Below are 14,137 nucleotides of genomic sequence, written 5' to 3' on the forward strand. Positions count from 1 at the left end.
CAATTCCCGGCCCAAATGGTAGAGATTTATTTGCTGAACAGGCATAAAATTGAGATCATATTAACAAGTGCCAGTGTACGGGGAGCTGATAACTAGAACTCAAGTCAGAAAATTATATATTTCTTGAGATCATTCAAGATAGTTTTCTGGAGCAATTTGTTTTAGTTTTATTTATTTGATCACTGGTTAGGCCAGCATTTATTGTCCATCTATAATTGTCCTTGAGAAGATGGTGGCGGGTTGCCTTTGTGAAATGCTGCAGTCCATGTGGACTAGATTTAATAATGAATATGGAATCAGGCATAGTTAATAATCTAACAGTAGTTCTCTTTTTTAATTAGTCGTTCACAGGATACGGATGTTGCTGGCTCTGTTAGCATTTACAAGATGAAGGCATGTAAAATCGCCAGCCTCAATGCACCCCCCCCCACCCCCCCAAAAGAGCTGAATGCAATCTATGCCCGTTTTGGGAAAGAGGTCAACGAGAGGACGCCCTCCATCCCGGAAGTCTCGGCTGAACCTGTACCTTCCAACACCAGAGCAGCCTTCTCAAAAGTCAACCCACAGAAAGCAAATGGCCCCGATGGGGTACCAGGCCCTGCACAGACCAACTGGCGGGAGTATTCGCAGGCACCTTCAACTTCTCTTTACACCAATCTGAGGTCTCTCCCTGCTTCAAGGAGACGACCATCATGCCGGTACCAAAGAAAAGCCAAGCAGTATGCCCTAATGACTATCGTCCGGTGGCTCTGACACCTATCATTATGAGAAGTGCTTTGAAAGATGAGTCACAGCAGAAATCAATTCCTGCCTCTCACACTGCCTGGGCCCACTACTGGTTGCCCATCGCCACAACTGGTCCACAACAGATGCCATGTCCCTGGCCCTACACTCAACCCTGGAACACCTAGATAACAAAGACACCTATGTCAGACTCCTTTTCATAAACTGCAGCTCAGCCTTTAACACCATTATTCCTATGAGGCTTACCCAAACCTCGTGGGCCTGGGGCTCGGCTCCTCCCTCTGCGACTTGATCCTGAACTTCCTAACCCACAGACTGTAGTCAGTAAGGGTAGGTAACAACACCTCCTCCATATTCTGCAAGGCTGTGCCCTCAGCCCCTACTTTGCTCTTTCTACTCCTCTGACTCTATTGGCCAAATTACCCTCCAACTCAACTTTCAAGTATGTTGATGACACTACCGTAGTGGATCGAACTTCAAACAATGATGAGATGGAGTACAGGAATGAGATAGAGAATCTGGTGAACTTGTGCAATGACAGTAATCTTTTCCTCGATGTCATCAAAATGAAAGAGATAGTCATCAACTTCAGAGTAGCAGAGGGCACGCCCCTGTCTACATCAATGGGGACAGAGTAACAGTTGTCAAAAGCTTTAAGTTTTTAGGCGTCTAGATCACCAGCAATGTGTCTAGATCCCTCCATGGGGACACTGCAGTTAAGAAAGCCCACCAACACCTCTACTTTTTCAGAAGACTAAGGAAATTTGGCATGTCTGCTACAATTCTCACCAACTTCCACAGATGCACCATAGGAAGCATTCTTTCCAGTTGTATCACAGTTTGGTATGGGCTCCTGCTCTGTCCAAGGCTGCAATAAACTACAAAGAGTCGTGAATGAAGCCTAAACCATCACACAAACCAGCCTCCCCTCCATTGACACTGTTTATACTTTCCGCTGCCTTGGAAAAGCAGCCAACATAATCAAAGATCCCACGCACTCTGGGCATACTCTCTTCCACCTTTTTCCATTGGGAAAAAGGATACAAAAGTCTGAGGACACATAGCAACGGAACCAAAAACAGCTTCTTCCTTGCTGTCATCAGACTTTTGAATGGATTTACCTCATATTAGGTTGATTTTTCTCTACACCCTAGCTATGACTGTAATATTACATTCTGCACTTTCTCCTTTCCTTCCCTATACATGGGATACTTTGTCTGTTTAGCGTGCAAGAAACACTATTTTTCACTGTATGCTAATACATGTGCCAATAATAAATCAAATCAAATCATTTATTGCCCATCATTGAGGGCAGTTTAAGAGTCAATCACAGTGCTGTGGATCTGGAGTCACATGTAGGCCAGACCAGGCAAGGATGCAGATTCTGTTCTCTGGAAATTAGATACTTTGACTAGTTTGTACTAAAACTCGTTTACCCAGGGACCCTTACTTGTAAGACAAACAAGGCTCAATTTGCAGTTATACTTAAATAAACTTTATCTTTATTACAATACTTTCAGCACCAAATTTAAAAAAAAACACTTTCATTCAATGAAACTTCTTTAACTTAAACAAAAACTATTCTAGCACATTTACCTGAGACCCAAATGCTACCCATGAGGTCGAATATGGCCAGTCTCGCTCCACTGGGTACAAATGTTAGCCTTGGTCTTCACTGAGTTCAAACTCAGGGCCTTCCACACAGCAAAAATTGGTCTTGGATCTTCACCAATTCTTCACTGGATCCTTGCTGCTTCCCTGTTGTTGATACCGAGTCTTTGTTGGGGGTAGCCTCCGGGTGTTTCTTCTGCTCCTTCTTTCTTCGCGTCCATCTGGAAGGTTCTCTGGCTTCCAGCCAATTAGGTCACCAGCCTGGTGTTGCAGCATCCAATGGGATTATTGATTCCATATATGTAAGAAGCCAGGGCCCCCATGTAGCCCAATTTCCATATAAGGTAATAGTGGGAATCCGAAGTGCCAGAGTCTGGCTGAAAGTGGGGAATACACAAAACCTGTCCTTATTTAGTCAGGCCTGAACACATCTGGTTCCAGCCTCCAGAATGCAGCGAAGGTTAACCAGGCTGATTCCTGGTATGGCAGGTCTGTCATATGAGGAGAGACGAAATCGGTTAGGATTATACTCACTGGAGTTTAGAAGAGTGAGAGAGGATCTCATAGAAATGTACAAAGTTCTAACAGTTCAAATTGGACAAGGTAGATACAGAAAGAATGTTCCCAATGGTGGGGAACCCAGAACTAGGGTGATAGTTTGAGGATAAGGGGTAAACCTTTTAGGACTGAGGTGAGGAGAAATTTCTTCACCCACAGAGTGGTGAATCTGTAGAATTCACTAGCTCAGAAAGTATTTGAGGCCAAAAGATTGTACGATTTCAAGAAGGCAGCAGATATAAGGGAAGGTCGTGGCATAGTGGTACTGTCACTAGGCTAGTAATCCAGAGATCTAAGATATTTTTCTGGGGAATCCAGGTTCAAATCCCACCATAGCAGATGGCGAAATTTGAATTCAATAAAAAAAATTGAAATAAAAATCTACTGATGACCATGAAACCATTGTCAATTGTTGCAAAAACCCATCTGTTCACTAATGTCCTTGAGGGAAGGAAATCTGCCATCTTTACCTGGTCTGGCCTACATATGACTCCAGAGCCACAGCAATGTGGTTGACTCTCAAATGGCTTCTGAAATGGAGAGCAGTTAGGGATGGGCAATAAATGCTGGCTCAGCCAGCGACACCCTCATCCCATAAAATGAATTAAAAAATATAGCTCTTGGGGTTGAAGAGATCAAGAAATACGAGGGCAAAGACAGGATCAGTGAATTGAATTTGATGATCAGCCATGGTCATAATGAATGGTGAAGCAAAGCCGAGTGGACTACTCCTGCTTCTATTTTCTATGCTTCTATGTAACAGAGTGAAACAGAGGCTGATGACTGCAAACTGATCAAAAATGTTAATTGGGCAGTAAAACATGTGAACAGCTTAATAAAAAAAAGACTGTGGGGGGGATAGCAATTTGCTGTTAAATAAGTGACAAATGAAAGGTGGGAAAACACAAAACTAAAAGAAAGTATGTAAAAAAAAACAAACTGGGAGAGTCCCACAGCAAAGAAAGACACAAGAAAGGCACAAGGGTCTGCAAAAAGAAATGCTGATAGAAATTTATAGAATGTGTGACATTAACACCAGCAGTTTTTACAACGATATTAGAAGGAAAAAGGTTGCCAAGGATAAAATGGGCACTTGAAAAATAGTTGAAGGGAATATTAGAAATGAAAATAAGAAAATGTCAGTCTTCTTGTTTAATTACATTCTGTCAGCCTTCAGAGGAAGGAGATAATGCACTTGACATTCCTAGAAAATTAATAATGAATCAAGAACTGGAACAATGAGAAAAATTTGAGCTGATTAATGAGAGCCAACACAGCTAGGTTAGACTAACAAAACTATTTGATATTCGAGGATGTATCCAAAGTAGTAGACCGGGGAATGTCTTTTTATATATATTCCCAGAAGATATTTCATGGCACCAGGTTATAGTCCAATGGGTTTATTTGACACCACAAGCTTTCGGAGTGTTGCTCCCTTCGTCAGGTCCTGATGATGAAGCAGTGCACTGAAAGCTTGTGATTTCAAGTAAACCTGTTCGACTAGAACATAAGAACATAAGAACATAAGAAATAGGAGCAGGAGTAGGCCATCTGGCCCTTCGAGCCTGCCCCGCCATTCAATAAGATCATGGCTGATCTGTCGTGGCTCAGTTCCACTTTCCCGCCCTCTCCCCATAACCCTTAATCCCCTCTCTTATCAAAAACCCATCAACCCGCTTCTTAAAAATATTTAGCGAGGCAGCCTCCACCACTTCAACGGGCAGAGAATTCCAGAGATTCACCACCCTTTGAGTGAAGAAGTTCCTCCTCAACTCCGTTCTGAACCGCCCCCCCTTTATCTTGAGGCTATGCCCCCTAGTCCTACTGTCTTTTTTGAGCGGGAAGAGTCTTTCCACCTCTATCCTATCCATCCCATTCATCATCTTATACGTCTCAATGAGATCTCCCCTCATTCTTCTAAACTCTAACGAGTACAAGCCTAGTTTATTCAGCCTCTCCTCATAGCTCAACCCCCTCAACTCCGGTATCAGCCTAGTAAACCTCCTCTGCACTCCCTCCAGGGCCAAAATATCCTTGCGCAGGTGCGGCGCCCAAAACTGCACACAGTACTCCAGCTGCGGCCTCACCAATGCCCTATACAGCTGCAGCAAGACCTCCCTACTTTTATATTCAATCCCCCTCGCTATGAAGGCCAGCATCCCATTCGCCTTCCTGACCACCTGCTGCACTTGCAGGCTGGGTTTTTGCGACTCATGCACAAGGACCCCGAGGTCCCTCTGCACCGTCGCCTGCTGCAGTTTTTCGCCACGTAAGTAATAGTCCTTCCTACCATTCTTCCTACCAAAGTGGACCACCTCACACTTGCCAACATTAAATTCCATTTGCCATTTCCTGGCCCATTCGCCCAGCCTATCTAGATCCTTCTGCAGACTCTCCACACCCTCCGCACAATTTGCCTTTCCCCCAATCTTGGTGTCATCAGCAAATTTCGACACCCTACACTCGGTTCCTTCCTCCAGATCATCTATATAAATGGTAAATAGCTGAGGCCCCAGCACCGACCCCTGGGGCACCCCACTAGTCACCAACCGCCAATCCGAATAGCACCCATTGACCCCCACTCTCTGCCTCCTATTTGACAACCAATCCTCTATCCACGCTAACACCCTACCCCCAACTCCATGTCCTCTGACCTTCTGCAGTAACCTCTTGTGAGGTACCTTATCAAACGCCTTCTGAAAATCCAGAAAGACCACATCCACCGGCTCTCCTCTATCCACCGCCCTAGACACATCCTCATAGAACTCCAGTAAATTTGTCAGACACGACTTCCCTTTAATGAAACCGTGTTGCGTCTGCCCTATCAAGCAATTCCCTTCAAGATGCCTCGCAATTTCCTCCTTAATGACGGATTCTAACATTTTACCTACCACAGACGTTAAACTAACCGGCCTGTAATTCCCCGCCTTTTGCCTGGCACCCTTCTTAAACAACGGCGTAACATTAGCCGTTTTCCAATCCTCCGGCACTTCCCCGGAATCCAGCGACGTCTGGAAAATAACCACCAAGGCATCCACTATCACCTCCGCCATTTCTTTCAGAACCCTCGGATGCATTCCATCCGGTCCTGGGGACTTGTCCACAATCAGCCCCTCCAGTCTGTCGCGCACCACCTCTCTAGTAACAGTAATGTCATTAAGACCCTCCAGTCCTACCACCTTTCCATCGCTAACACCCGGCAAATTATTCACGTCCTCCTCCGTGAAGACAGAAACAAAAAAGTTATTCAAGACCTTAGCCATATCCCCATCCCCTACCACTAGGTCCCCTTTCTCATCCGCTAAGGGACCAACGTTCACCCTAGCCAGCCTCTTCCTTTTTATATATTTATAAAAACTCTTGCTATCCTTTTTTATATTAAGCGCTAGCCCAGCTTCATAGCTTCTTCTACCCTCCTTTATACTATAATCTGTTGTTGTGTGACCTCTCATCTTGTCCATCCCAGTCCCACACCGGCATCTACACATCAGAAGATATTTGATACAGTTCTGCATAAATGACAATTAACATAGAAAGATGGAAGGTAGGAGCAGGAGAAGGCAATTTGGCCCTTCGAGCCTGCTCTGCCATTCATTAAGATCATGGTTGATCCTACAACTCAATAGCCTAAATCCTGCTTTTTCCCCATAACCTTTGATCCCATTCGCCCCGAGTGCTATATCCAGCCACCTTTTGAATGCATTCAGTGTTATGGTATCAACTATTCCCTGTGGTAATGAATTCCACAGGATCACCGCTCTTTGGATGAAGGACCATTTCCTCATCTCCATCCTAAATCGTCTACCTGAATCTTCAGACTGTGACTAAAGTTAAAGTTTGTGGAACTGAAGGCCAGTTGACTAGGTTGGGAAATTGGTGCGACTGTAAAAGACAGGGGGTAAGGATAATGAATTGCGTCCCACAATGATCTGTGCCAGGGGGTTCAGCTGTTCACCATCGTCGGATAACACACAGAGAGACATGATTGTCAATGAAACAAAAGTTGGTGTCATAGTAATCAGTGGAGCTCATGAACAGAATTACAAAGAGCTGGGATTTTCCGGCTGCGCACGCCCGAAGACCGGAAAATCCTGCCCATAGTCAACGGACTTTTGCATGGTCCACAACCCAGCCTGCCTGCTACGGTTCCTGTGGCAGGCGGGAAGGAAAAATTCCACCCTTTGATAGATTCATCTATCATAAGGTATTACATAATTAGGCCATTTGGCCCATGGAGAAAGAGTTGTGTGGCAGATGGATTTCAATGCAGGTAAGTACAGCAATTGCTGACATCCTAAAATAACCATCTTCAGTATGTGGGCAAACCCATATAAGGCATACATGTTTAATCAAAAAAATATAGATCTGAGCATTACTTAACTGTTGAGAAGCTAGGAACAGTAGGATGTCTAAGGAGATTTAGGACCCCATGTATTATTGTCAGAAGATGAACTCTCTCCTCCACATTCTCCCATTTCCATTTATTTCATTCTGTTTCATTTCTTCTCATTCATCATTTTATCATCCTCCTTTTTCACTTCTTTTTTTCTACCTCTCCATTCCAGCTCTCCTTCTCTCCACACCCTCCCTTCTGCCATTGTCACGTTCTGATCACTTAATGGACACTCTTAGCACCTTCTCAACCTTCTGTATCCTCACTTACATTCCCTTTGTCCAATTCCACATCTCCTCCTCCCCATCCCAATCGTTTAAATCTCTGCTGAATCTCTTTGTTCTTAGCTCTGACGAAGGGTCACCTAGACTCGAAACATTGGCTCTATTCGCTCCTCACAGATTCTGTCAGGCCTGCTGAGATTTTCCAGCATTTTCTGTTTCCATTTCAGATTCATCTACAATATTTTGCTTTTATCTCTCTAATCTTTCCTTTGGCTCTGTATATGAGGGCGGCACAGTGGCACAGGGGTTAGCACTGTTGCCTCACAGTGCCAGAGTCCCAGGTTCAATTCCTGGCTTGGGTCGCTGTCTGTGCAGAGTCTACACGTTCTCCCCATGTCTGCGTGGGTTTCCTTCAGTTTCCTCTTGCAGTCCAAAAGATGTGCTGGTTAGGTGCATTGGCCATACTAAATTCTCCCTCAGTGTACCCAAACAGGCGCCAGAGTGTGGCAACTTGGGGGAATTTCACAGTAATTTCATTGCAGTGTAAATATAAGCCTACTTGTGACATTAGTAAATAAAAAAATTGTACAGAAATGCAGGTGTATATATATACTTGTAAATTTGCACTGAATAAAATCAAAGTAATGTTAGTTGATTACTTCCAAAATCTAATCTTAAGGTAGTTTCAGGGAGCCAGAACAATGCTGGAACTATGTAAGATATCCCTGCAGTAGAGGGCATTTCTTCATTACAAATCAATTAAACATAGTTCCACAGGAGACTTCAGAGAAAGTCAACTTTGCAAAACCAGCCTAAATTTTACGTAACGTTTTGATTGCTTCTCCCCTCAGGAAATTCCAGGTTAATTTATCATTATATCTTACTGCAGAGAAGCCTTGATTTCACACACAATCTGTTCTCTGGGTTTAACTGAATTGTAAGTACAGTTGGAAGACAATGAAGCAGTTTGAGAAACTTACATGTTCTAGAAACTTCCACGCTGACCTAATTAAGTTTTGAAGGGTAGTCAGTGTCGCATTGTAGGCAATATTGTACAGTATTTGTTCAAAACCCATTTGATTTTGCGTAAACAATTATTGATTATTTCTTACAGTTCAATAAAGATTTATATACAATTACTTGTCACTGATGTAATACAGGCAGTGAAGGTTGAAGTCTTTCTGCTGTTTTTGCTGACCAACATGGGCCATTGTGTGGCACCCAATTCACTCACAGCATGGTCGCACAAACAGCAACACGATGATGACCAAAATAATCTTGTTCGAGTGATGTTGGTCGAAGGCTAACTATAGACCAGGACGCTGAGGAGAACTCACACCCTCTTCGAAGGTAGATAGATCTTTGGTTTGACATCTCCTTCAAAAGCCAGCATCAAGAAAGCCAGGCTGGAATTAATTGCCTACTTAAGGGCCTCAGTTGGCCCACTGGTGGGTAGGCTGCCCAACACCGCTCCCCCTCTCCCCCCACCCTCCCCCCAACCAACCCTGCCGCCGCTACAGCTGGTATAATTGTGGTGGGAGATTTGGTGATGATACAGGCATTGGATGGGTGTAGTACTGGTCGCAGTCACTGGCTCTCTGAGGTGTGCTGTTCAAGTAATGCTACAGCCACTGTTTGGCTGGCAGATCTTGACACCCAGATACAGTAGCCGCACTGGGTCCTTAATCCTAGGGGAAGGTCTGTCAATGACCAGTTGAGTGCCTGACAGGCACATGATCTGGCAGGTCTCCCCTAAAAGAGGCGATGTACAAGCCCTGCTGCCTCTCCCAATGGTAGCCAAGACACCCACCGCCTCCACAAGATTCTTGCCAATGGGTCATAGAATCCCAACGTTGCAAAAGGAGGCCATTCAGCCCATCGTGTCTGCACCGAAAACAATCCCACCAAGGCCTAATCCAGGTAACCCCATGGATTTACCCTGCTAATCCTCCTGACATTAAGGGGCATGGCAAATTCACCGGATTTGCACATTTTTGGACTGTGTGGGGAAACCAGAGCGCCTGGAACAATCCTACACAGACATGGGGAGAATGTGCAAACTCCGCACAGACAGTGACCCGAGGCCGGAGTTGTATCTGGGTTCCTGGTGCCGTGAGGAAGCAGTGCTAGCCACAGTTCCACTGTGCTGTCCTTGGCAGCAGAATAATCCACAGCATATTATGTAAGGTCAGATGGTTGTGTTCTGCATTGTGTGATTCTATGATCAAAATAAGTGAACAATTAATGCTATCCAGAAATAGCCATCTTCAGTGAATGAGTAAGTCTTACAGTGCAGAGAGGTAATTACTTCTAAACTGCAAACAGATTTCAATGAATCTTAAATGTATTCTAGGAAAAGTGCGATTGAAGCTTGAAACAAACAATATTTAAGTAACTAAAGGCCAACTAGTAAATCAGAACAATGAGAAGAATAAAACTGGACACGCAGAACATGATAGGATCAGAATAATGGCTTCCTTCTGTGTTGCGAGCGCAGTCTCAGAGAGTCAGCAGCGCTCAATGGGCTGAATATTTACTTGAGTGATACCCGGAATGGGTTGGTTGTCATATCAGGAAAGGCTGGACAGGTTTGATCTGTATCCACCAGAGTTTAGAACAGTAAGATGCAATTTGATTGAAGTTTTTATGACCCTGAGGGATATTGACAGGGTGAATGTGGAGATGATGTATTCTCTTTTAAGCTTTAAAGTTTATTTATTAGTGTCACAAGTAGGCCTACATTAACACTGCAATGAAATTACTGTAAAAATCCCCTAGTCACCACACTATGGCACCTGTTTGGGTACACCAACGGAGAATTCAGCATGGCCAATGCATCTAACCAGCACGTCTTTCGGACTGGGAGGAAACCGGACCAGAAACCCACGCAGACACGGGGAGAGTGTGCAGACTCCGCACAGACAGTGACCCAAGCCAGGAATTGAACTCAAGTTCCTGGCACTGTGAGATGTCTGGAACTAGGGGTCAGTATTTAAAAATAAGGAATCACTCATTTAAGATAAAGGTGAGGACAATTATTTTTCTCTCAAAGGATTGTGAGTCTTTGGAACTCCCTCCCTCAGAGGCCAGGGGCTACAATGACATGGCCATTTCCAGTTGCCACGGCCATTTTGCAACCTTGTGGAGTCCGTGGATCATGTCTATGTCTTGTGTCACAGTCTGCACAACATTTTTAGTTTCCTTCAAAACCTTTCATTGATGTTTTGTTTGTACTTCAGTCCCACCCTCCCAATCTGCAGGCACCCAGTGTGGAGGTGAGCGGGGAAGGAGGAGGACCTGTTGATGGAACACCTTGCCAGGCCCAGGTGCAGGTTCACGAGGAGGTCATGACATGAAACATAGACATGGTCCACCGACTCCACAAGGTTGAAAAAAGGGCACGCTCGGGAGCGTGTGAACTGACAGCCTATGGTTGTACGGTACTGCTGCATGCAGCACCCTCCACTCCAGGTCCCCAAGATAGTGGGGGGGGACGTCCCTCCATAGGGGGAGGCCTTTCCCACCTTTGACTACATCGCATGGAGTCGTCATGGCGCATGTCATAAGTCCTCAGAGATGGAAGTCCCTTCATCAAAATTCCTTTATTTACAAGTCTGACTACAGCAGACAGAGTGCTTTCAGTTAGCAGCCTGCACGAGGAGACAGACCCAGAGGAACTGACACGCCTGGTTAAATGTAAAGCAAGAGGCTCGCTGATTGGCCCATCAAATTGGCCCTTAATCAGAGAGTTTATATTCCAACGGGCCCACTTCAGTCGCCTGATTGAAGTCGAGGGTCACTCCACTCATGCAAAAGCCCCTCAACCCCCTGGCCTTCCCTCTCGGTTTTATGCCCTCCCCTTCCTTCCTCCCAGCCTATTCCCGAAGACCAGATTAAATTCTGCTCTGAGTGTGCGGCCTTGCTGAACTGACCATGCAAAGCCCTGTCTGACTGTTCACACAAAAGATCCTGTTCGGGTATTTTCATGAACTGGAGAAAGAAGTCGGGGGGGGGGGATTTCTCCCCTGTGTCTTGGGCAGTATTTATCCCTCAGGCAACAGGTCCTACAAGATGCTGGGAAATCTGAAATAAAACCAGAACATTCTGGAAACGATCAGCAGACCTGATAGTATCTGTGGAAAGAGGAACAGAGCTAATGTTTCATCAGTAAAATAGAAGGTCTGTACTATTGTCAGAGATTTCTTCTCCTTAGAAAAAGAACCATTTTAGAGCAATCATGACACACTTCAAATGGATTTTAGTGGTTGTGAAGCACTTTGAGGTGTTGTATAAGGTGCCATATAAATGCAAGTATGTTTTTAGTGGCTATTAAGGTGAAGATTCTATGAAATGAGGTGTTTGCAAGGAACGTTGGGTCTGTTTTCACTCCAGAGCACTTTCCTTATCCAAGCCTGGCTAATGTTTCTCTCTCTAGGGTGGCATGGTGGCACAGTGGTTAGCACTGCTACCTCACAGTGCCAGGGATGCAGGTTCAATTCCAGCCTCGGGACACTGCCTGTGTGGAGTTTTCACTTTCTCCCTGTGTCTGCATGCGTTTCCTCCAGCGCTCTGGTTTCCTCCCACAGTCCAAAGATGTGTGGGTTAGGTGGATTTGCCATGCTAAATTGCTGCTTAGTATCAGGGGATTAGCAGGGTAAAGTGTGGGGTTACGGGAATAGGGCCTGGGTGGAATTGCGGTCGATACAAACTTGATGGGCCAAATGGCCTCGTTCTGTACTGTAGGGATTCTATGATTCTCTCTTCAGGTCTCACGTCCATAGAGAACATTGCAATCGTGGAATTCCATGTCTTGGTCCATCGTTAATACTTGGCAAGGTACTGAAATGGTTTGCCGCTGTCTTCTGCAGGTTCATGGTTGACTTGGAGACATTTGCACTCTTAGCACCTGCCATTGGCATCTTGGAAATATTTACAGATTGATAATCAACCTGTTTTTCCACATTTGAGCACACTTTCTTTGGCCATCAAATCCTGGAGTGGGGCTTGAATTCTCAGCTGCTGACAGGTACACTGCCCACTGTACCACCACAAGACCTCCTACCCAGGTTAATGTTAGCAAAAATCAGAACGTACCCACCATTGACCTTGGCATCGGATTCGGACACAATGGCACAGCCAATCCTGTAACTTGCTGAAGATTGGAAGAGGATCCCCACAGATGAGTTAAACACCGCGGCACAGACATCATAGACACACAGAACCGTACGTCTCAGCCAATGGCCCAGATCCCTCCACCATTGCCCATGGGTAGTCCCTCTGCTCTGCCACGGCAAGCTGCTTAACTCCTAACCTCAGGAGAGCAGTAACACTGCAGCAGTGCAGCATTCTCTACACTTCTCATATCAATATCAAACCTTTTAGCAAAGGTGAATTGACCATGTTGGGTTGTTGGGAGGCGTTGCAGCAGGACTCTCCGCTTGAGTGAAGATGGCACGCAGTGCCAACACTTCACCCACTGCTCCCATCCAACAAGACTGAATTTACCCTAAGTAACTGCTCACACCACTGACTCCTAATTAGTAACTTCATTGGCGCTTTAATTCTGTGCGCTAACATGACACAGCTGGGTTATTATACATTATTATTCTGTGCAGAATGTATAGACTTATGGTAATTACGCTAAAGCTGGATGTGTGCCAGGCGAAGCTCGCCATTATACATTTCAGCATTATTGCAGACAAGATTTGCCTGCTCCATAAGGCAATGCCTATATTATCTTCAAATCTTGGAAAGGTTCATGTCATTTGAACCCCATCCACTGATAAGTATCCATACTGGTATTCTCTGGGCTCTTGTTAGTGAGCTGTGACAGTTTCCAAAGGCCACGGCCCCTACCCCACCCCCAGGGGAACATTTAAAACTTGTTTACCTCATTGGTGCTGCCAGTGAGTGCGAATTCCCAGGACTGGGTTGATGTTACTATTGTTAGACCTGTGTTCAGTGTTATCTGATGCCATTAACTATCCGCAGTATAAACTGTATGCAGCAATTACCTCGCACCCTGCAAATTAATAATAATACATACAGGACAATAACTGACAGACGGGGATCCTTGTCAAAGGTAACCTGTGGAAAGCGGTTATGCGGCAGCTTGTTTATCACATGCATCAGTGCTCTCAGTCTCGAAAATACAAACATTTCCCACTGCACACACTTCACAGCATGGAAAATAATACCACTAAGAAAAACTGAATATTCTATAAACAATACTGGAAAGCAAATGGAAGATTTTAATAACAGTCTCAGAGCTTAGTTGGGGATGTGTAAGGTGTTTATGCCTCCAACATTATGCTGTATGTTTTGGCATATCATTAAATTCCTAATTCCACGGTTAGCACTGCTGCCTCACAGCGCCAGGGACCCAGGTTCGATTCCCGGCTTGGGTGACTGTGTTTGTGGAGTTTGCACGCTCTCCCCGTGCCCGCGTGAATTTCCTCCGGGTGCTCCGGTTTCTTCCCACACTCCAAAGATGTGCAGGTTAGGTACATTGGCCGTGCTGAATTGCCCCTTGGTATCGGAGGATTAGCTGGGTAAATACACTGGATTATGGGGATAGGGCCTGGATGAGACTCGATAGGCTAAATGG

This window comes from Carcharhinus amblyrhynchos, chromosome 28, assembly GCF_965287045.1.
Source record: "Carcharhinus amblyrhynchos chromosome 28, sCarAmb.v2.hapA, whole genome shotgun sequence".
Classification (NCBI taxonomy): domain Eukaryota; kingdom Metazoa; phylum Chordata; class Chondrichthyes; order Carcharhiniformes; family Carcharhinidae; genus Carcharhinus; species Carcharhinus amblyrhynchos.